Source organism: Octopus bimaculoides, chromosome 16 (genome assembly GCF_046866305.1).
Source record: "Octopus bimaculoides isolate indiv1 chromosome 16, ASM4686630v1, whole genome shotgun sequence".
NCBI lineage: Eukaryota > Metazoa > Mollusca > Cephalopoda > Octopoda > Octopodidae > Octopus > Octopus bimaculoides.
This window is the reverse complement of record NC_142943.1, coordinates 40,040,274-40,066,309: the sequence shown is the minus strand read 5'-3', so window position 1 is coordinate 40,066,309 and position 26,036 is coordinate 40,040,274. Positions and strand designations below refer to the sequence as shown.

Below are 26,036 nucleotides of genomic sequence, written 5' to 3'. Positions count from 1 at the left end.
TTTTAGCTTTCGAATGATGCCATCTCGTTGACAATGCGAGCAAGCCAATATCTCCCCTGGTCAGAAATCTAGTCCGTCGCAGGGTGAAATGTACACAAGTGAATGGGCTGAAGCAATGTGAAATGTAATGTTTTGCCCGAGAACACAACGCACTGCTCAGTCCGAAAATCGAATCTACGACTGCTAAATCATCAGAGCAAGGCCATAACTACAGGACCACGCGCCTTCACACACACGCACACACACACACATGTATACATATAATATATGAATTCATGCGTGTGTGTGTGTGTGTGTTGAATAAATTTAAACATGGTCGGTTTTCATGTTTTTTTATGGTGTTTTAACACTAAAAGAATATTTTCATAAAGTTCAATTAACGATTTCATACGTTCGTAGTAATCATCAGATTTCATATGCATTTAACTTACAGTTGAGTTCTTGACAACTGTAGTACCTCTTAGAACGCTCTGAGAAGCTGAATTTATGGAATACGGTTTTGACCAATCCGCATGCAGCTTAAACGTCACGGTTTGCCAGGGTACCGATATACTGTAATTTGTTTATATTCATGTTAAAGATATTTTTTAATCCACACCATTAGCTGGTTGTCATATTATTGTTATTATTTCCGTTCAGAACAGATTTGAACATTTTTATAAACCGTTTTTCTTTTATCTTTGAACGTGCTGTTCATAACGCCGTAGGCTGCGGCGAAAGTCTCAAAAAATAATTTCAAATACGCGACAAATGCTCAGAAGTACCGAAATTCTATCGGCTGGCGAAATTTCATCAGTACCAGTGGATGGGACCATTGTATCACGTAATTTCACCGTACTACGAACCATCAGCAGTAGGAAGCCAAACACCGAATGCCAGACTGAAAATCATGACAATGTGACAATAAAGCAAGGGCACTCAGAAATTTTTAAAGCTTGTCCTAAGAGAGGATCATTCTGATATAAAACGGGATATGCAGGGAATCGCATTGGACATTTAAGGGAACTTATGTTTGCGCTTGAGATCATGAGCTTCCACCATGATCACAGTTCGATGACAAACAAGATAAAAGAATTATTTTAGGATTTTCAAAAATAAAAGCTTAAAATTTATTAATTCGGACTAAAGAGTACACATTAGATTTGCAGCAAAATTTAATTTTAAAAATGAAATGTTTTATTAAATATAACAAACACCGAATTAAAATTCGAATTCCTTATGATAAACTGCTGAATAACGTAAATAGTGTTTAATTTCTATAAGATGAAGTTAAACCTGACAGTTGATAAAATATGAATTACACCACTTGCTTCATTTCAGGCTTAATTTAAGATGACAACATGATGCCATCGAAGTCGTGTCGCAATTAATAAAATATATATAATTATTATTATTTTCATTGAGAGAAGATAGTCCTCCCACATTGTAGACTCATTGCAGACTAACACTTGTATTGAACGGTATAACAATTTGATAAAAATGCATACTTGTTTCGTATCTCTCTCTCTCTCTCTCTCTCTCCCTCTCTCCCTCTCTCTAAATTCAATTATTGATGATTTAATATATTTACATTAACTAAGATACTAGAAAACATTTACAGACACTATTTTACAGAATATAAAATGACATTATAAGTATTTACTAGAAGATGATTTAAACTGATTCTTTCAATTCGAATTTACTTGGTTGTAGATGATCATTTTTGAAAACTATGACTACTTTAACTTGGTAGAATAAATGTTTAATGATTTCACTCTAGGCTGAATTTTTTCTTCAAATAAAATCTGCTAATTTAATATGTAAAGAGACAAATCGTTCGAGTATTCAGGTTCTCAAAAATACAATCGTTAAAATAATTTATTTTAAGCATCAATAAAAAATATATCAATTTCTGTTCAATTTTAATTTTCTTCTCTCTTTGCATCCGTCAATCAAACAGATTTATAAAACTCACCAAAAATGGTTCAAAATAGCCGATATCAGTAATATACACAGTTGGTTATTTTACTAATATTTTGTAAATTTTGAATCCATGTGGGTTTTTGTTTTTTTTTTTTTGTTTTTGCTTTGGTTTTAAGGTAACCTGTATAAATATGATAAACATTAAAATATAATCATATTTGACCTCTGAAAAGATCATTAGAACAAACTGGATTAGTTTAGATATTGTACAGTGAATATGAGAAATAAATAGATGAATAAATATCCACTCTACATTTGAAATGCATTGATTTGCTGAATTGTGATCTTCTTGACTATTCGGTTCCAAATAACAATATAAGTGTGTGCATGTATATATATATATATATATATATATATATATGAGACAGAATGTATTGGAAACTTTATTTATCACAACGATCGTTTCGGCATACTTCTGCACTGCTCCCTAGTGGGTGGGGAATGATATAATGAAATCGAATGCACCCCACAGTACAGAAGAAACGTCATCAGGTGACATAATTGGCCTCTAAATTATAAAATTTCCATTTCGCACATAGGTGTAGCTGGATGATATTATTAGTATTGGTGTGTTGGTATTAACCAGTTCCCAAATACATTGATGGAGCAGAATAACTGTGGTGCGTATTCAGAGCTCGAATAAAAACCGGCAGTGGACACAGACTGCAATATATTTTTCGAAGAGACCCCTCTACCTAAGATGTGAATGCATCCCTTGTTAACCCGCACGATGGACGATACAGATACAAGAACATTCAAATCATTATAACACTTCTACATAAAACCAGAATTTTACTAATCAGAAGATATTTTGAAAGAATTATTTATAGACAAAACTTCTCAAAATTACAAGAGAAACCGTGAAGATGACAACTATGCTTTCTCAAGTATATTCTTCCCTTCTTTAAACCGGTAAGGTTGTAGGAGATTTGGTTGCTATTTCTAGTATGTCATGTGCCCATGCAGATATTCCTTTGCTGTCTACAAAGTTATTTGACCAGTTTCTTTTATTAACAACTTTTGAAGATTTCTAGGGATTGTGCTATCTGCGCTACTTTACTGTTTGATTTTGAAATGGACTTCAATATTTGTCAGTTACACTGAGTAGTAAGACAAGAACAAGGCCTTTATTGGGGGTATATGGATGATTAAATATTTATTCTAACATTCAGCTGATATTTTAACAACCACCCCAGTCCTCTTAACCTGGTCTTGTTGCTGAAATGAAGATGGTCACGGATAAGAGAGTGAGGCTGACGACACGCAACTCTTCAACACTTTAAAGAAAATCGCTTTGCAAGTTATCAGTCATCCTCAAGGATGACTAGATGGTTCTCGTCTCTCAGATGAATGAACATGAATGGAGTAGGGAATCCAACGATTTAGTCTTCAGTGACATGATAATGCAGCATTTCGTTCACCTTTACGTTCTGGGTTTAAATTCCACCGAGGCCGACTTTGCTGATCATCCTTTTCGGGGTCGACTTTGCTTATCATCCTTTTCTGGATCGATGAAGTAAGTACTAGTTGAATACTGGGGTCGATGTAATCAATTTATCCTCTCCCCCGAAATTGCTGGCCTTGCATCAAAATTTGAAATCAGTATTCCTGAGAACTAACAAAAATGACTTGCACTTTTTAGTTATGTATCTTTACGTTCTGAGTTCAATTTCCCTCAGTGTCAACTTAACATTTTATCTTTCCCTGGCCGTTATAATAAATACCAGTCAAATAATTCAGTCTTAACCGACTATAGCTCTTCTTTGTGCCTTTGTAAGAAATCAATATTGCTAAGAAATTTACATGTTGAATTTTATGTTTACATCGTTCCGAGGTCGCATCATCTTACTCTCTGCACCTGACAATGCGTTTGCTACAGCCGCCTTCCATTCCATTGGACCATAGAGGTTTCTTCTGTAGAGTCTGCCGAATCTGATTTTCACATGCATAAGAAGGTAAACCCTAAAATGCTACTTGACCCGTAACTGGGACCATGACATGTGCTATTAATCTGGGTCGGAGTTGACCTAGAAACAATAGTGACTAAGAGGTGGTTCCAAATTCCTAAAAATCACTGGAACTCCCAAACCAGGGTTTCACTACCGGATGCAGTTGAAAGTCAACCCAAGACAAAGATTCTTTTCTGCTACATGCATTACATCCGTTAATTCTTTCTTGGGGTCCTCAAAATATTAAACTTCACAGAGGGAAAAACTAGATGCTTTATGAGAGAGAGGTGTATTACGCTGGGATATGAACAAGTCACTACCAATGATCTATCTCAGCTTCTGATCACTAACTCCACTGTGTGTAACATACAGTTACACACATTTTGCACACACATACCACATATTAAACCATGTCACACGCACAAAATCATACGTTAAGCACGTTACATACTAAACACGTTACACACACGTCAATACTTGAAGATTCTAGAGAATGTCTCTAACATATGCCCACCTCACCAGACTGGATCCATTTTTAAGTCGTCTCTGTTAGATCAAAAGGATAGCGTTAATAATTTGCAGATTCTTCTGAAAATATCAACTGTTTCATCAATTTTATTTAATTAAATTGTAATCAATAAGAAAATGAAAACGGAAAACAATGTTGTTTGAATTAAATATTTGGTTTTTCGCCGATTTTAAAAATTCACAGGAATTAACCAGAAGGCTTCTATGTGGTCATTCTGTCTGCTAGAAATAGCAACTAAGCAACCTTAAATTACACCCTAAGTCTTCTAAAAACAAACACATTGGATAATATAGTCCTGGATACATTATGTCTCATGAAAAAGATGGGTTGGTAGCTGGCAGAGCGCCTTTAATCATTGTTTTTGTTTTGTTTTTTTTCTCTCAATCAAATCTGACCTTAGACTAAAGAACAAAATTCATCGTTAGCTACAACTAAAACAACTTCAAATATTTTTGTTATTCGTCACTCATTTTCAGTTCAATTAATCCAGAGTTGATTGTCTTTACCACTCAAACGTTGTTTGAACTGATGCCGTTTCATAAACAAATATTTATTAACTCGTGAGCTGTTGAAGATTGCGTTGATGCCTATTTAAACGTACAGAAATATTACACAGAAGTGGTTCACTGTGTTATTAGTTTCCTTTTTACCTCTTATCTCTCCTCTTTAATTTGCTTCATTCATTGGACTGCGGTCATACTGTAGCACTGCCTTGAATGGATTAGTCGAGAGCAAATCGACCCTAGGACTTACTTTTTAAGCCTGGTACTTATTCTAGCAGTCTCGTCAACCGAACAGCTTGATTACAGAGACGTAAACAAACCACCACCGGTTGTCAAGCGGTAGTTGGGGAACAAACACGCTTTGGTCTACCCGGGGCTAAAAAAAGAAGACATTTTCCCAAGATGCTGCGCAGTGGGACTGAACCCGATACCATGAGTCTAGAAGAAAGCTTTTTATTACACAGCCATGCCTGCGTCTTCACTTATGTATATTAACAGGTATTCCCAGAGTCATGCCCCAATTAATGTGTGTGTGTCTGTGTTTATATCTGTGTTTATTCCGCATCACCGGTCGACACCTGGTATTGTTGTGATTACGTCCCCGTAACATAGCTGCGGTTCAGCAAAAGCTACAGATAAATAAGTACCAGGCTCATAAACATAAGCGCCAGGGTTGATTCATTCGACTAAAAATTCTTCAAGGTGGTGCTGCAGCATGGCCGTAATCTAATGACTGAAACAAATAAAAGGTAAATGATAAAAAGATTCACAGCAAACACAAACTACAGCGCACGTACATTCCAATAAACTGTTTGGTGCAACAAACTTGTGTGTTCCAGGAGATTTAATGGTGGTCTCAGTTTTGGAGGGAGTGTAGCGAGTACATCAGCTTCAAATACCTCGGAAACGTCCAAGGTAAACATCATATAGAAGGTCCTCTTTAGAGGTCAAAAGTAATAGCGTACGGCAATCTGGAAAAAGTGATGGATCCGACAGACGCGTGCAGCTACTAACAGTTTACATTTGTTGTAAGATGAGCGCATGTATTAAAAGTTTTGAGGCAACACTGTGAAGCCAGAAAGTGACAAAGAAACTGCTGCTACTGATGTTGCTGCTGCTAATGTTGCTGCTGCTGCTACTGACGTTGCTGCTGCTAATGTTGCTGCTGCTGCTACAACTACAACAAACTCAAGAACAATGTTAAGGCGAACTAGTAAACAAATATGTCGTTTTAAAGCCCGAGCGGAAGTATGAACCACAAGGAACATGAATTGGCTGATAGCTCCTTTTTCCTATGACTAACAAAACTTTATAACAGTAAACTATAAAATCACTGTTACAAACATAAATAAATGCTGTCAGGAATTCACTATTGCAGAAGTGGGAGTATGTTGCAATTGAAAAGGATTTCATTAACTTTCTTGTGTTAAACTGATAATTATTTTCCAGTGGCCCTAATGGAGAAGGCTGTAGACTATACTAGCTATATATAAGAGACAAGTTCCGTTGTTTCACATGAGGGAGAGGTGGACATAGTGAAAACTGATTTAGGATTTAAATGTTGGGGCGATATTTCTGGAAACTCTGTAAGCCAGTGACGTAAAAAAAAATGCAATCAGACGAAACTATTGTGATATGAGGAAGAGATATACTGCTTCCTATTGATTAAGTAAAATATTGATTTTGTTGAGTAAAACCATTTTAGAAGTTATTTAATGACAACAGCATTCTGTTGATTAGATTTTTAAAAAGAAACTTAAATAGATTCTTCAAATAGGCAACGACGTCTGCTAGAAGTAGTATCGTCACGATCATTTAACAAAACGACTGAGAAAGACATAAACATAAAATCTAAGACTTATTTTGTTATAAGACTTCTGTGTTTTCGTATCTTATATTACAACTAAAAGTTTCTTCACTTTTTTTTAGCAAAACTAAAACTTAATAACTTCATACACCGATTTACTATGTCTTCCCATATCAGTGAAACCTTGTTGAAGTTTAATTTCTCTAAAATTGAACTGAAATCAATTAAATATTTATTATCACACATTCCTGATATCTGTATGGCACCATCTTCTTACATAGTATAGCTTAATAACTTCTAGCATAGAGTTAATATTTCATAATATTCCAAACAATAAACTCTTCCTTTATGTTCAATTATAATACTTAGTGTGTAAGTATGTAGAACGTTAACTGCTTCAATCTCTGCGAAGGCTATGACGCAACTGCTTCCTTGAAATTAAAAAAAAAACGTGATAGAAATGTTCAAACTCTTTACGTTTGAAGACAGCGATCTGGCAGAGTCGTAAGTAGTCCTTGTCGATGGGAGAATAAAACATCATTTGAGGATGTCCGCCATTTAAGAATTAAGGAATAGGGATTATATTACGAAAAATCCTTCTGTTTCGGGGAGAAAGAGAGAGAAAGAGAGAGAAAGTGAGAGAAAGTGAGAGAAAGAGAGAGAAACAAACAAACAGACAGACAGGATTGAAATAATGACCCACGGGTTTGGAATACTTACTCCTGTTGCACAAAACTGGAAAGTTCGTGTTTTAATGTTGGCGGTTTCGGGTACAGAATGAGTTAATCTTGACAAGAGATTCTTCATTACAAAAACTGTAGATATTAGAAGAGATCAAAATACAGGGAAATTTCTGACTTTAGGGATTCTAAACTTTCTTTTACTTTTGCTCTTTGTTTCGAACCCAAGAGACCATAATTTGTCCTGATTAAATCGAAAAGAAATGAAAATCCGATACCACATCCAACAACATATGGGAACAATGGCGTAAATATCATAGAATTTTAGAAGTTTGATTGTAGAAACACCTAAGAAAGATGATGATCATCATCATTATGATGATGATTGTGGAGAAAGTGATTGTAATTATGGTGGTGGTGGAGGTGGACGTAGTGATAAGGGTTATTAATAGATTAATTGTGGTTGTGCTAATGATTGTCCTGGTGGTTGTGATGGTGGTGATAATGGTAATTGTGCTGAAAACAGAAACGAACGCTAAAGAACATGGACCAGCCCTCACTATCAATAAGCGCAACTAATGTAAGAAGTTTAATACTCTGAAAACGTTATTCGGAATATTTTCTCCGTAACCAATCTTATAATATTCCACCACAGACTGAAACGCAGCTCCTTTAATTTACACCTACATTGAAATGCCACAGCTATAAAAAAAAAGTCTTATGTTTCACATATTTTCTCTTTAGTTTTTTACTTGTTTCAGGCACTAGATTGTGGTCACGCTGGGGCAAGGCCTTGAAGGACTTTTTGTCGAATGAATCAACCCTACGTACATATCTTTTTAAAGCCTGGTACTTATTCTATCGGTCTCTTTTGCCGAATGGCCAAATGACGAGAATGTAAACTAGTTGTCAGATGGTGGCTGGGGAACAAACTCAAAGATATACATACATATAAATAAATACATACATGTACGTGGCGCTTCTTTCCGTGTCGGTCTACAAAATCCACTCACAAGGGTCTTAGTAGATGACACTTGCCCAATGTGTCTCGCAGTGAGATTGAGCCTGGATCCATGTGGTTGGAAAGCAAACTTCTTAACACACAGCCACGCATGCACCTATCCACACCTGTAACTATAAATTATACATATATGATTTCTTCATCAAAGCGGTGCTCCAGCATGGCCAGAGTCTAATAACTGAAACAAGTAAAATAAATACAGTTGCACGTGCAAGCTCATATTTTAGCTCTTCAGTCAGGTGACTAGAATTAATAAAAATAAAAAGATTTATATTACAAAGATAAAAAAACTTCAACAACTCCAGGTGACAGATGGGGATCATAAATTCTTACAAAATCTATGATCCCAATCATGTGTTACTGTTTATCTCCAGATCAGCTCTGATTGAGCAGATTAATATAATCAAAAATGATCCAGCATTGATCATACGGGAGTGCTATTTCAAACTCCAAAATAAATTTTCCTATATTTTTACGTGCGTAGGAATACACTTCTTACCATATATATATATATATATATATATATATATATATATATATATATATATAGAGAGAGAGAGAGAGAGAGAGAGAGAGAGAGAGAGAGAAAAGGATAAAGAGAACAATGGCAGAGTTAGAAATATATAACTCTGCCATTGTTCTCTTTATCCTTTTCTCTCTTTATACATACACACGCTAATACACGACCTATGTTATAATCCCCACTCATGTTTATACAATGTAAGGGGCAAAACTAGCCGGTATACAGCACTTACTTGGTATTACTTGTATCTTTAGGCTTTGGTTGAATCCAATACCCTTCATAACCTTATATATATATATATATATTTATATACACGATGGGCTTCTTTCAGTATCCGTCTCACAAGGCATTGGTCAGTCCGAGGCTATGGTAGAAGAGACTTGCCCAAGATGGTACACAGTGGGGCCGAACCTGGAACCATTGGAAAGTAAACTTCTTACTACACAGCCACGCCTGAACCTATAAAATATTTGATGAAATATGAGAAATAAATGAAGAAAATCTGAAAAAATTGTCTTTTGTAAAATTGGATGTGTCTCCACTTTCAAAGCTGTGGGATAAAACCACTTTCTGCAGTTAATGGTATTAAAATTTTGAGCGGATTTATCCGCTTTCAGCGTTCAAAGGGTTAAATTTATTCAATTGAACATCATTATCTTCCTGAAAATATATATTTCTTTTTTGTCTTGTAAGCACGAAAAATTACCGCCCTCGCCTTGACATCAACAATGTAATTGTTTCAATAGTCCCTGTGTGGAAGATTCCAACAGTGCCAACATATATTAGAGCCAGATAAAGATAACTGTGTTCTGTAATTATTTCGTATACGCTTTTAAATCGCAGTTCTCTGAGCACTAATCACGCTGTCATGCGAATCCACATTATAATTCAACTGTTAAATATCATCATCCAAAAACTTCCGACATCTTTGGCAGTAATAATTTTCTATATTCACAATGTTATCTCAATATCCAGTGTTACTGAAGCGAGTGCTATACACAACTGAGCCCGGTTTAACAAAACAGATTCTAGAAGCTTTTAACGAAATTGTGACAATTTTCCGGATCAACTCCCTATTTGATCGATCATAGGTAAAACTATATCATACGTTAGAATATATTGTACTCCTGGGCAGAAACCTACGATTTACAGGGTGGGAATGTCGTAGATAATATCAATCACAGAAAATTTTACAAATAGTTATTTGTTATTATTTAACTCCAGGTCAGCTCTAATCGAGCACATCTATGATCAAAGTCATTCAATTCTTAGAGATCTATATGTGTTTACAGCTGTGGTTCCCAAAGAGGGCAATACTGCCCCCTCTAGAAGTATTGGAAAGATCTAGTAGGGAGCGCTGAAGTAGGGGCGATAATGAGGTGGCTAAAGGGGAGCAATGGATGTAAAAAAAAAGAACGAAATAATGGATACTTAGATTAAGTTTTATTTGTGAAATACAGTTGTTTTGTGTGTGCTGCAGAAAGTGGTCTGTGGATGTAGTGGTGAGTCGGTAGTGAGTGTTATGAATGTGGCTTGGGTGCCAAGGGGGTGGCATCTCAAAAAAGTTTGGGAACTTGTGGTTTACAGCATTGAATAATGTAGTTCAATATATTTTACGTATTCTTCCTTTATAAAATGGTAGAATGTTATTTGGCTGCTGTGAAGTGGAGTGACCATGTTGCGATTTCAAATTCCACCAATACTGATAAAGTAACTGGTAATTTATTTCAACAGCTATTTTGAAATTAGGATACGAAATGTGATGCCTGAAACTAAACAGATCCGACATTTAATCTGGTGTTCTACTTGTTGTCATATGTTACTATTTAAACTGTCACCCTGTAGAGGCGCAATGGTCCAGTGGTTAGGGCAGCGGACTCGCGGTCATAGGATCGCGGTTTCGATGCCCACACCGGGCGTTGTGAGTGTTTATTGAGCGAAAGCACCTAAAGCACCACGAGGCTCCGGCAGGGGATGGTGGCGAACCCTGGTGTACTCTTCCGCCACAACTTTCTCTTACTTCCTGTTTCTGTTGTGCCTGTAATTCAAAGGGTCAGCTTTGTCACACTGTGTTACGCTGAATATCCCACGTGTCTGTGGAGTGCTCAGCCACTTGCACGTTAATTTCACGAGCAGGCTGTTTCGTTGATCGGATCAACTGGAACCCTCGACGTCGTAGTGCCAACAACAAACTGTCACCCAAATGGCTGCATTAGGTACTTGTTTGTTGAGGCATGACTTTAGTTTTACTTCTGTTGACAGATTCCTGTCCTCATAAACGTCAGTGATAATACCAGTAATTGTCTGGAATCCTTCAGTCGAAGTCATTCTATGACATCTTTTGTGTGTGTCAGTTCAGCAGTTACCAATGTAATCGGGATTTTTGTTCTGACACCGAGGAATGCACCAAGGTTGAATAATTTGCCATCAATCCAGTATAAGCTGGACACCATAAAATACTCATGGTTGCAACATTTGATCATTGTTCTATTCTGTCAGATATCACTTTGAACTAAACAACTAAATTCTCCTTGGTAATATTGCGTCTATATAACAGAAGTCTACTCCATTAGGGCCGGCTCAGAGCTAAACAGATAAATTCTCCTCTGCAACACACCTAGACATCGTCTTCCGCAGTTTTGTCATTTATCCAAGGAAACCGGAAGTTTCTCAGTCGATAACGTAAATTCCAAATTAGAAGCATTTTTTTTTTTATTTTAAGTATTTTTTCTGTCACATCCCTAAAACCAGATAGATTTTGACAAGCTATAGAATTTGACTAATTTGTCAACTTTTTACGGAAAGCTGGCAAAGAAGCAATTTAACATTTCATATTCCCAAAGATTGTCACTGAATTTCTTAAAGCAAAAAAAAAAGCGACAGACTAAACAATTCGTTTAATTACGTCGACTAATTCTTTCCGTTAGCTTTTTTTAAATTAAAATACGATGATTTATTGCACATGTGACGAGGTGAGAGGGCATGAGTGTTAAGTAATCTAAGTTTTATACTTGTTTTGATTCCAAATACTTGAGTCACCCTACCATCAGCTAACCGATCCAAGAATTGTGAGGTGTCACTTCCACTCCACAGCCCAAATCTTGAATTCCATCCCCGACCTACCCTACTCTCCCGAATTTAAAAGTGAAGTCATTATCAACGAATTTTGGGTGGGAAATAGTTGATTTTTTTTTTTTTTAATGAAGTGCTTTTTTTTTTAAACAAGTTCTTTTGGTAAACGAAATTTTTAAAATGTTGTTGCTTGGCAATATCATTTAATACCAATATCTATGGCATTTATAGAAGGGTAAAATACAATAAGCTAGCAAGAACATTTGTTTTTATTCGTAATCAGTTAGATTAATATGGCAGCAAATATTTATGATCATGCATAATAATTTAGAAATTGCGTTTAGTAGGTTTTGTTTTTATAATATTTAGTGGAAGAGATGTTCTCGGTCGTAAATATTTGGTTTATGAAGATTCGCAGTTGATAATAATTTATTTTCCCTAAGAAATTAGATTTCTGTGAATGTGGAATAAAGTTAATTGGAAGGTTGTTAGTTCTAAGGATTACGTAATTCAGAACGTACAAGATGATACTAATGCTCATTCTACTCTAGGTAAATGTCTGAAATTTTGTATGGAAGACACTAGTCCATTATATTGACCCCACTGCTCAACTGGTGCCTGTTTATTCTATCGACACCGAAAATTATGGAAGTCAAAGTCGACCTCGGCTGAATCTGAACTCAACGCACAACCAGAAGAAACGACGCTAAGCATCATTTTATCTGGTAGGACCACGATTCCGCCAGTTCACAGTCTTTAAGATGTTGGCGGAATCGTTAAAATGCCGGACAAAGTGCTTGCTGGTATTTCCTTCAGCTCTTTACATTCTCAGTTCCAATGCTGTCAGGGTCGACTTTGCCTTTCATCTTTTCGGAGGCGATAAAATAAGTGCCAGTTGAGCACTGGGGAGCGATATAATCGACTTAGTCCCCCTTCCACGAAATTGCTGGCCTTGTGCCAAAACAATCTAAAACAAACATTTAATTTTAGCATTATTGTGGCTCTTTGTCAAATTTAAAGTGAATATATTCCACGAGCCTAAAATGGATCCGTCAAAGTTGGGACCTTTGTTTAGTACTGCTTCTTCAGATCTTTCTAGATATCGGCTACTTACACTAATTATTGCTTTCGCAGGTGGGTGACGGACTTCAGTCTTCATTCTCTGACCTTTGAGTTTCATAAACTTCTTAATCTAGCATGTCTTCACCATTTCAAATTCTTTCATGTACGACTTTTCTAGATCTTGTTGGATTCTCTTTTATTCTTCATCTATGGTTATTTTCCTACAGCACTCCGTCGGTTACGACGATGAGAGTTCCAGTTGATCCAATCAACGGAACAGCCTGCTCGTGAAATTAAAGTGCAAGTGGCTGAGCACTCCACAGACACATGTACCCTTAACGTAGTTTTCGAGGAGATTGAGCGTGATAAAGCTGGCCCTTTGAAATACTGGTACAACAGAAGCAGGAAGAAAGAATGAGAGAAAGTTGTAGTGAAAGAGTACAGGAGGGTTCGCCACCATCCCCTGCCGAAGCCTCGTGGAGCTTTTTAGGTGTTTTCGCTCAATAAATACTCAACGGCCGGGCTGGGAATCGAAACCGCGATCCTTTGACCGCGAGTCCGCTGCCCTAACCACTGGGTCATTGCGCCTCCACATGTATATATAATACTACATATGTGTTCAAAGGCAGCGAGCTGGCAGAATCGTTAGCACGCCGGGCAAAATGCTTAGCGATATTTCGTCTGTCTTTACGCTCTGAGTTCAAATTCCGCCGAGGTCGACTTTGTCTTTCATCCTTTCAGAGTTGATAAATTAAGTACCAGTTGCTACTGGGGTCGATCTAATCGACTGGTCCCCTCCCCAAAAATTTCGTGCCTGGTGCCTAGAATAGAAAAGAATATATGTGCGTTCAAAAATTGAGAGTAAAACATAACTGCAAGAATCTCTTAAGGTGGCAAGCAAGCAGAAAGTTAGCGCACCGGATAAAATGCTTAGCGGCATTACTTCTGGCTTTACGGTTTGGGTTCAAAAGCCGCCAATGTAGACTTTGCCTTTCATCCTTTGGGAGTCGATAAAATAAGTATCAGTTGAGCACAGGAGGTCGAGCTAATCGACTTAGCCCCTTAACCCAAAATTGCTGGCCTTGTGCCTGTAATAGAAAGGATTAATAATATAGAATCTCAAGAGAAATTTATTCCTGTTGGCCTCGACTTGTAGCACAAAGAAGTCAAAATTGTTAGTCAATAAATTTTGTGACACTGAAAGATTTTAAAATAAACTTTAAAATGCAGAATCGTAGAATCACAATGACTTCAAATTTTAACCGATTCTGTTCCATCAATTTGTGTATTACAGAAAGCAATGCACAAACTTAGATTTTTCCAGTTTTTCCATATTTTGACATTTATATAAGTAGAGGGTAGTTTGTAGATGACAAAAACTAAAATTTAGATGGAAAATAGAAGTTTGAAATGCAAACGATATTTTTCACTTAAATTTAATAAAAAATGCCAAGATTCTTTGAGAGGATTAGTCTTAAATTTAAAGCATAAATAGGCCAATTTAAGCTTAGAAATTATACATTTCAGCCTCCTCCTACCAAATCCATTTACAAGGGATATAGTTGAAAACACATGCCAGAGGTACCACGCAGTGGGATTGAGCCTAGAATCATGTGGTTAAAACAAACAAACTTACCACACAACCATGCTTGCACCTATTGTTAGGGCTTGTTTTGTTTTGATTTTTTAATTGTTAGGCCAGTTTTCATACGAAGCAGTAAAAATTGATATAAATAATTAAGTAGATACGACAGCTTTGTTTCAGTAACGGTGTGGAAAGAGCATTGAATATAAAGCGGATCATCTTGCATGGAAAGTGTAAGTGCAAGATTGATGATGTCTTAGTTAAATATCATCATCGTTAATTGAACAAGATAAGAAGAACTAGAAACTTAAGAATATCGTAGCTGAAGCTGGAATTTGAATTGAAATAATACCTTTAGCTATGGGTCTTAAAAAATGACTAAAAACGGAAAGACTAAAGTATCGTTGGAAATGTTAAATTTAAAGGGCTCTTTTCTTTCCCCTACTGCACACATGTGCAGGTCTGAGAAAACACTCTAATAGGTTTTGTTGAGTGTGAGAAAGATCATTTTAAATATTTGTTGGGGAGAAAGGTTTGTTGCTCAAGCTTTATAGAGGACATAACTGTTATGGTGATAGTTTCTGGGTACCAAGTATCGAAAAATGCTAAATATGGGAAACTCCATGTACATTTTCTTCGTAGAGGAACTTGGAATGTAGAGGAAAAGATAGTTGCTATTATGCGAAAGTGTAAGTCCAAAACGTTGCTTTTTCAGAAAACGGGAAAAATAGTTCCACCATTCCATAGCAAAACTGTTGTACTACACTTTGACAATTTTTGATATCTTGGCACTCGAAGCAGCTGCAGATACAACGGTTTGACCAAAAGAACTGGCTATTGCAAACAAAAAATAAATATTGCAAAAAAAATAATAAATGAATTAAAATTGGATATACGACAGTTTAACATAATAGCATCAAATTATACACTTATATTTAATTAAAACTTAATTTCAATTCCAGCTTCAGTTATTCTTTAACTCGTTTCCTTCATTAGACTGCGGCACCGCCTCGAAGACTTTTTAGGTGATTGAATCGACCCCATTACTTGTTTTCTTTAAAGCCTGGTATTTCTTCTATAGATCTCGTTCGTCGAACCGCTAAGTTACAGAAACGTAAACACACCAACATTGGTTGTCAAGCGATGGTTGGAAGACAAAAACATACAAGGCTTTGGTCAGCTTGAGGCTGTAGAAGAGACACTTGCCCAAGGTGCCACGCAATAGGACTGAATCTGAAACCATTAAGTAGAGAAGCAAGCTTCTTACCACATAGCCAAGCCAGTAAAGCTTCAGCTCTAATATTTTTTAAAGCTTCCACTTCTTATCCTGTTCGTTTCCAGATTCAACTAATTAAAAATATAATCACTGCTGTACGCACATTTTCCTGTTAGCTAGACCATGTCCGAGACAAAAAAAAGAAATTATGGAAACTCAGAGTTGAAAACGTGTAACGAAATACGATTACTCAGTTGAAACAAAATTCCTTATCAATCCATCGCTTATACAGTTAAAGAAATTCATGTTACTCCATCTTTGGTCTCTCCCTTAATGCAACCTTGATCTTTGTCAATCAGAAAATTAACATTTTTAGTAACAAAATGAAGAAATATTCTCGATCACTAGTGTAATGAAGGACTAAATTATTTTGTCAGTACGTACATAGCTATCCGTCACATGCGCTGGTACGGACATGTCTCCTGCTACATCAGCCTACCAGGGATTTACTCTCATTCGACGCAGCAGCTAGGGGCTTGATGGTGTCTCATCGCAGACCCCTCATTAGATAGCTGGACATGATTGGAGAAGATCTTCAGAGGTTCGACGTTACTTTAGAGAATGCAGAGGGGTCGGCTTAGGGCTGCCAGTGATGGAGAGCACTTGTGGACTTGGTCGGCTTTACGCATGATGACATCTCTGAAGCCACTAACCTGAGATGACCCCAAATCCATCAAGCTAGAGCATAAAGCAGCAAGCACTTACTAGATTAATTCATAACATTCCATCTTCAAATCTCGTCAAACTAACATGTAAAATGAGGTGATTATAGCCACTCATTCACCTTCAAAATACAACTGTACAAGGAAAAGAAAACCAAGCGTTGTTTCGTTAACTAATAAATATGCCTAGTTCTAAGGAAATTCATAGCAAGTTCTGACGTTCATGTCATTCCCAAAAAATAAAACAGATATATATGAAACGTTATACAAACTTCCTCACAGTCCCTGCTTGCAGGGATTAAACCTAGTGTTAAATAGCACCCACTATACAAGATATCTGCATATATTATATTGGTACAAGACCACGTATTTAAGTGATAATCGAGGGAGTTAACCTTATAAATGACTGGTACCTATCAATTTTACCCAACTCATCGACAATGAATTCCTCAATCCTTTTACTGTGGAAATCACTCAAATCCACACAAAATTCCATTATACTTTACAGGAGACTCTTGTTCAGGAATGTCGTGCTCGCAACTAATCTTTTGTCGAGATACATCAACTTGAAGGTAACGTGGCTTGCAGAAAATAGCACTTCTATTTTCGTTTCGCAGATATTTAACATCACTACAATAACCATGGAATTTAATTGCGCAGATAAAGAGTTAGTCTTCAGTAAATACATGCATTACATCTTTCCAGATTTCAGTTTAAAATTAACGCAAGACTCACGAGTTTACTAGCAACCAACGCCTTGCTAAAGGGGAGACACGAGGGCTAAATTTTCCTCTCAACACTGGACAAACGTTTTTAGAGATTTCAGAAAAGATCCAATGGGTTACAAGTCATTAAGAACACTCAAGAAAATAAAAGGTATGAACGTCTAGAATTTTAAACTTATAAATTTTCAAGAACAGAAAATAAAAATGAATGTTTAAAGTCTGACAATTTTAGATGAAATTAAATGTAGATATCGGAAATAATAATGTAACCAGTTTTCTGGAGAAGTGGCTTCCTAAAAACAAAACTTTGAGTTTTTGCAAAAATAAATTTAAAACTTCTAAAGCAAAACTCTTTAAAATACGTTTATTGACTGTATTACTAAGTAGTCAAGTGTGTTATTCGGACATGGGTTCAAAAGGATCAAATTAAAGCCTGCATTACACAACAATTTACCGATATTCTTTGCAGTGATCAGAACGATTGTACACCTTTTAAAACTGAAGGGCAAAGGAAGGTCATTTATACAAATGATGACATAATTTAGAAATATCACTAACGATTAAATCAGAAATAAAGCCGTTAAAACAACTGGTAATAATCCTGAATACAAATTAATTGAAATATTGTCATTGTTTTATTGTCTGAAATATTATTAAAGCTGGCCACTCTGTAAACTGAGAAATAGCAAGATAACCCATGGCATCTATATCAATAGATTTAGGTCGGAGAAGACCATCTTGTGAAGTCAGTAAAACATTCATAGAGCGACCATCAAAATCAAAACACAAAATACGATTGCTGCCAACATCAGAGACAAAAATAGAAAAATTATCAGAAGTTACATCTGCTGGACATTTCAGTTGATTTTTTGCGTCGCCATAAATTTCATACAAAATTGTTCCATTCCGATTAAAAGCAAGAACACGGTTTCCAAAACAATCAGCCACGACGATGCTTTCATCTGAAGCTTGACACAAGTTACAAGCGTGTCCCCATGGTTTTACATTTAAAGATATTTGCTTAAAAACCAGAAATTCCTGCTTAACTTGGTCGAACTCAAGAATGTCAACACTGGTAGAAAATGGTACTGTTGCAAAAAGATAATCAGAATCGTTACCTTTTCCGGATGCCAAACCAAAATATCCTTTTCTTGTGGAAATTCTAATATCAATTTCTAAATTAGGCTCGTAACTTAGAAACAATATCTTTGAGTCATGTGGGAAAGTCACTAATAGAATTTCCTGTTTCCATAGGCACACGCCTGCCGGGGGCGTAGAGAATGTCAACTCACCCAGAAACGTCCCTTGAAATGAAAACAATTTGACTTGGTAATTTTGGGGAGAGGATAACAAGACGCGATGTTTAGGGAGGATTGCAACACTATTAATCTCTGTTTGGGTATTTATTTCCGTCCCACATTTGGTGCCACAGACAATCAGCTTTCTCGGTGAACACTCCTTCAAACATTCCTCTAGGATATTGCTATTACGAGGAAATGGTGTTGATACTGAAGAACGAGACAATGGTAAGTCAAGGTTTTCTTTGACCTTTATGTAACCAAACGGATGCGCCTGTAGATCAAGAAAACTTCTTATAACAAACATATTTAATTCAAATAACGGCTGTAAATATAAACTTTTCGTGTTATTCTTAAAGTCTTTAATAACTGGTGCATCCACTTCAAGGAATGCTGGGGATACAGATTCCTCGATTTTAGACTTTAGCATCTGAGAGTAAGAAGAAAGAATTGTCTTCGTTTTTTCAATCTTCGAATATTGCAAAGTCAACTTTTTTAATCCAAAATCCTGACTCTTGTCCAATTCTTCTATAAGTGTGTCATGCTTACATTTTATTAAATTAATTATAAAGTTTGTTAATTGATTCACCACTTTGCAAAGGTTCAGACATTTTTTCTTGTACTGCTCAATTTGTTCTTCAATTTCAAACATCACAATTTCCAAGACACTCGCCTTTATCTCAAGTTGCTGAGTCAACCGTATCGCCAGGTCTTTGTTCATTCTTATTTGGCAGTTCTGATGTTTTTCACTGATGCAAAAGAAACAAAGTGAACGTCGACATGTATTACAAAATATTGATGAAGCTGGATTTGTAACACAATTACATTTTGTCAAGTTAATAGGATCTGTCGAAATCCGAAGTGTTGAATCAGTTTTCAGATCTAAAACATCCACAGGATTATAGTCGCTGTTGGCAGAAAATATTTCATAGTTTCCGAATAAATTAAAATCAAGAGAACAGTCAGTCGCTGATGTGGCCTGATCGGTTGAACCTAGAAGTGAGCAAGAGTCTGAAATACTAGAGTCGTCCATGAATGTAGCATCGAAAACTGGAATCTTTTTTGTGTGAAATGTTTCAGTCGAACCCGGATAAGTAAATGATTGGTTGTCGGAGGGACAGCAAACTTCGTTCAATCTCTGTTCTTTAGCTTGGGCTCTTTCTGGGCAGATTGTAATATCATTTATAAAATCTGGTTGCAAGAATTTTATCTCTGCAGTTTCTAGATTATCCAAAACTTTTTTACATCTGTCACTAACGTTTAAATTCAAGATTTCGTTTCCGTCACCAGAAGAGTTTGTTTCACTTGATTTTGTAGAATTAGCACACACTACTTTACCAATTCCCCTCTTCCGATAGGTACTGTCACCATTAGCAGGCATTTCAGAAGTGTTGTTCTTCAATTTGTTTGTCGGAATTTTTATCTTTACTGCGTTCGCTGGACTGTATGTATCTGACGGAGATAATTTCGGATTACGAGTATTAGACTTTTGATCAAACCAATAACCTACACCAGTTCTTCGATTTGGCATATCAGAGGCTTTAGAATATGTTCTTAATATCTTTTCTTGGGTATTAATATCGATACATAACAGAGAGTTTAAATCACAAATTGGACAAGGCGGAAGAGAATCGTTAAATCCAGTTTCCAGAACGAGATATTGAGTGAAATAATTAATACAGCTAAAACAGAACGTATGGCCGCAAAATAATTTTTGAGGTTTCATGGAATTTCTCCAGCAAATTTTACATTGTAGTGATAGATTTGATACGCTTGCTATAGCCATACTTGTAAACAGGGGTTGAAGTTGGACTTATACTATGCCGGGATCATACTATTCACGTGAAGCTAAACTAATTGGTCAACATTTACTTATATTTATGTGTGATAGTAAAATTCCGTATTTTTATTAATACATGTAAATCAGTTCTAAGCATGCTTAAACACGGAGGTGGAAAATCCTACACTTGAAATCCAGAATCACGAGTTCAATTTCTTTGAGGATACCCAAAATGTTTCATTTTATTTCAGACATCTAACAATGAAGCTATCCTGATTAAATCTGTAATTTATTCTATTGTCATGTCTTGAGATTCGATCTTCTGACAGTTTACCACTAAACATTTGGTAATTATTAAGTTAAGTCTGTTCTTCACAATTAAGACACTAATCTCTCTATCTCCACTCCTTCTGGCCTGATAAAAATAATCAGAGATCTAATGTTTTCTCTTCCCTCCATGTTATGTCTACGAGACAGAGAAAGCTTCACTGCGTCCTTGAAATTAACCAAAGGATTTATATATGTATAGGGAGATGATTATGCTGTGTTCAGATACATTATACCGTTTTTATGCAGATATAAATGTCAGTTTTTCTAAGGAAGAAATGTTATCACTGCAGCTGACCCTCCCCACCACACACACTCCCAAATTATGCCTTTCTGAAAGGACATAACCCTCATACATCTGAAACATAAGGCTTTGTGATGAATGAATCAATGTTGGATAAAATTACATGTTGCGGTTCATGTTGCCTAAAATAGGACTGTCTGCATAAATTATGCAAATTGCCTGTTTACTCGTGTTGTTTGTTCAGCTCCAGGTTACTCTCATTGAGCAGGTCTACGATCGAAGGCGTTCCAGCTGAAATCTTATCTCTCTCTTTTTTTTTTCAGGCGTATTTATGTACGACTTACATTATTCAACACATTTCTAGCACGATAAGTTTTATTAGATGGTAATTTGGCTGCAATTTCTAGCCAGTTCAGTGATCACTTAAAGACTCCCTTGTTAGTTTGTTTAAGACGCGTTCAAGGAATAAGATAAAACATAAACAACAGCCCATGTTTATTAGCATTTAATGGTGTTTTCCTTAACGATTCTACATTTATTAACATTCCCATTACTGTCTCTGTGATAGATGATTTCCTCTCTAAGTGGACCAAATAGTTGATGAAACGATTTAGTACTTCATTATAAAGATTTCTTACACTGGCGTAGAACAAACAAATTTGTAAGAGGAACGGAACATAGCTAACTGAACTAATCCAATCACAGTCGTGGTAATAATTTTCTCGAAGCTACAGGAATGTCGAAACAAAGTTTCAACACTAAGAGAAGGAAAACTCTAGATAGATGAAGTTGTAACTAAACACTACAAGACATTTTATCATAGAGTTCTCACATGCCGTCAAGTCACTTCTCTTACAAGGAGGTGCTGCAAAGTTCTTGGCTTAAAGGGTAGAGTGAAAAGCCTGATTGGATTCCCACCCTTCCGAGTTCTTTTACAGGGCTTAGAAAAACTCAAGGACCGCTGCAATAAGTGTGTGACTCTGAGAGGGGAATATCTTGAATAAAATCATAATTAACTGATTCTCCTGTATTTTCTTTTACCCAAAGCCAGGAACTTTTCAGCACCTACTTGAATTTACTATTGCTAATTTCTTACAATAAGGCGGCGAGATGGCAGAATTGTTAGCATGCCGGGTAAAATACTTAACGGCATTTCGTCCGTCTTTACGTTCTGAGTTCAAATTCCGCCAAGGTCGACTTTGCCTTTCATCCTTTCGGGGTCGATAACATCAGTACCAGTTGAACACTGCAAACATCTTTTCACCCTTCGACTGGCTTATGTTGCGGCCAAGGTGTGAGGTGTCACAACCCTAGATTAATTTGTGCTGCAGTCAATTCGCAAAGCGTCACACCCCTTGAAGACAAACATTAACTGCAATGACCATTCAATAAGAATGGGAAATATCGATATCTATAACTTGTGTTCTATTTATTTTCATCCATCAAACTTTAATTATTGGAAAATACATTTGATATTTCTTCTAAGGTGACAAACACCTCTTAGTTTTGTAGGGTTTTTTTCTATATTTCTACAACGAAAAAGTAGTTTCACCAGAGCATTTCTTTGAACTTTAGCAACAGTTTCAGCTTAACAATAGTATTTTGTTGGGTGCATAAAATCGTTACTTCAGGAGTGTATGATATTTTCAGTCAGAAATATGTTTGCAAAACTGTCGTACCTCTTCCCCCAAAGCTGCTGACTTTGTGCCAATATTTGAAACCAATAATTTCTTACATTAAGGTGGTGACCTGGCAAAATCGTCAGCACAACGGACAAAATGCTTGGCGACATTTCGTCCGCCTTCACGTTCTAAATTCAAATTCCGCTGAGGTCGACTTTGCCTTTCATCCTTTCAGTAGTCGATAAAATAAGTACCAGTTGAGGACTGGGGTCGATGGAATTAAATTAAGCCCCCGCCCCATCTCGAAATTTCTGGCCTTGTACCAAAATTTGAAATCAATAATTTCTTTCATTGAGATAAAACCTGACGTGTGCACAGGAGCTCAAATCTGGTGTTTACTTCAATGACATTTATAAAGATGGAAGACCACTTCTAGCTGTGTTTGAAATCAGAATTGTTAGTAGCGAATACATATCGTTATTATGTTAAATTGTCATATACCCAAATTTCGCCAAATGCGTTGTTTTTTTGTTGTCAATATTTAATTTTGCTAGCAACAGCCGGTTCTTTTGGTCAAACTATCGTATCTCCAGCTGCTTCAGATGAAAAGTGTCAAAGTGTAGAACAATGGTTTAGCATTTTTCAAAAGTAAGCCCCACATGCGACAGTTTTGCAAAAATATTTCTAACTGAAAATATCATACATGCATGGAGTTATGATTTTATGCACCCAACAAAGTATTATTAAGTTGAAGTTGTTGCTAATGTAAAAAGAAATGGGATGGTGAAACTAATTTTTCGTTTTCTGAAAAAAAGCAATGTCTTGGACTTACGACACTTCTTCATAATAGCAACGATATGCAGTTGTGCCATTCAATCCACTGTCTGCTAACAATCCAATAAAGAAAATGTATCAAACTAAAACTACTTTGATTTTTAATTACCCACAAGGGGCCACCAAAGAGAGGACAAACAAAACATGTGAGGACATATAACATATGAAAATGACTGATATGGAATTGTACAAATGAGGATGAGACGGCCACCCCGACCCCACTCCGAGTGGTTACGTTTTTACAATTCATTCAAATATTTCTACAAAATTTTTTTTTTTCTTTTAAAACGTTCATTGTCCATTCAAAGTTCTCTTTATTTTCCAATTACTCTTGTAATATTTTTCGTTTTCGTTAAAAATGTATTAAACTAAAACTACTTGTTGCAGCAGCTACCATTCCAGTTGTCCTGGGGCCGCGTCACCACTAGCTTATCGTGCGATCAATGCAAGAAGCTTTTCACCCTTCGACTGGTTTATGTCGCGGCCAAGGTGTGAGGCGTCAAAACCCTAGATTAATTTGTGCTGCAGTCAATTCGTGAAGCATCACACCCCTTGACGACAAACATTAACTGCAATAACCATTCAATGAGAATGGAAAATATCGATATCTATGACTTGTGCTCCATTTATTTTCATCCAACAAACTAATTATTGAAAAATACATCTGATATTTCTTTTAAAGTGACAAACACCTTTTAGTTTTGTAGGTTTTTTTTCATATTTCTACAACGAAAATATATTTTTTTCACCCTTTTGAAGGCATATGGGGCTTTGGTTAGAGTGTTCGTCTCATGGTCATAAGGTCGTATGTTCGATTCATTGACCAGTTGTCAGTCTACTCAGTTGAAAGGAGTTCCACCCAAGTACTGGGAAAGCTCCCTCTTCTTCCATCTGTCGATGTTCCTTGGGATCAAAATCTTCGATGCTCCTTGGGATCAAAAATGGGCGGGTTCATTTTATATCTATTCGCAACTCCATAAATACCTAAAACAATTAGCGAAAACATAATAAACGTTACTATTGTGCCATTGCTACCTTGTCATCCTTGCGAGTGACAAAGCTTTCTTTTTTTATTCTTTGAGACTAAAACTACGTTCTAATTTAGCTGATGGAAGATTTAGGAATAAATAATAAAGGCTTTTTCGAGGACTTTAACACCAGTGAATTTAAATACTCAATTTTGAGACGCGTTGTTACAACTGCTGCTAAGATACATTTGTGCACTTATGATTTTCACACAGTGATGCACTGAAATCTAAATTTGTTTCTGTTTCTGTGTTTTATAATAGATAAAAAGAGTCGTTCTACCGGTCTATCTGCGATACCGATTTTAAAAAACATAACAATACCTAGCATGATATTTGATAAAACACTTTACAGAATGTCTCCTCATATATAACAGTAAATATCTTACTGAAAATCTGTTTGAAGGTGTCTTACTACAAATGACATATGAACATGATATAGAACCTAAAATATATCAGAGCTACATAAATAACATCTTACAGGTGGAAATATGGAGAAAAAAATATTTTCTGAATGGAAAGCAAATTGCAATGGGTGACAGTTATAGCAGCTCAACAAGGATAGTCGCAGATAATCAACATGAAAATAGGATTTTCACCTTGGTATCCTCGCGTGAATTTGTCGAGGACGATAAAGAGAATAAAGGTAAATCAACACATTTTAATATGATTGAGAAATGTGCGGAACAGATAAGACTAAAAGAAAAACAGAGAAAGACTGGAAGCGGAATAGCGAAAGAGAAATTGTGAAAGAGTTAAAAAGAGTTTAATAGGGAATATATGGAAAAAAACCGGAAAGGTGATTTAAAAAGAAAATAGTGAAAAAGGAGTGAAGGAAGATAAGTCAAGATAATTTGAAATATTTTCAAAATAAGTTTAAAGTTGGTACATGTCAAGTAAATAACTTGATCCGAGATTGTTTTAAACCAGGATCAAGTACGTCGTGGAAAAGCCATTTGATAACACATAAAAGCTGTTAAATTCACTTCAAATTTTATTTCATGAGGTATCAATTTTCGTCGCATGACTGCAGCTTGATCACTAATGCGCTTCAACTATAACAGAGTTATAGTGGAACTATTTCAGTTAAAAATTAAGTTTAAAATAAATTTTAAAGTTTTGCATATTATTGAATGGTTCTTCCAAGACTTAGTTGCTAAAATAATTTTCCATAGGGTTTAATCTTTGCGAAATTTATAAGTTTTCAGTTCCCACTTTGTTGACAACACATTTTGCTATTCCACGACAAAATATCTCCCATAGATATTATTATCTTCATATTGCATTTTGCAACCAATTATGATTTTTCATAATTAAATCCAGCGGAAAGACCAATGGATCGGCAGTCTCATTTCGATCTCGTTGCGCTGCACTTTGGGTAAGTGTCTTCTGCTATCCCATCGGATCTACCAAAGCTTTGTGTGCAATTAAGTAAACAAAAACACTTTAGAATTCTGTAGGAGAGAGTATTCCCATTCTAGGTTGGTAGATTTAATCTGCCTTCTAGTTTAACATTACTGGATCATCGAAGAATCCAGTTCCATGAATTT

General features: G+C 36.1%; 1 long non-coding RNA gene across 1 annotated transcript in view; it reads right to left on the bottom strand.

Annotated features, from left to right (window-relative positions):
* Positions 1-24,068: 24,068 nt before the first annotated feature.
* Positions 24,069-26,036, bottom strand: part of LOC149132372 (uncharacterized) — a 29,535-nt gene continuing 27,567 nt past the window's right edge. Inside the window, exon 2 of the long non-coding RNA XR_016244644.1 lies at positions 24,069-24,445. This is a non-coding gene — a long non-coding RNA (uncharacterized LOC149132372). The remainder of the gene's footprint in view (positions 24,446-26,036) is intronic.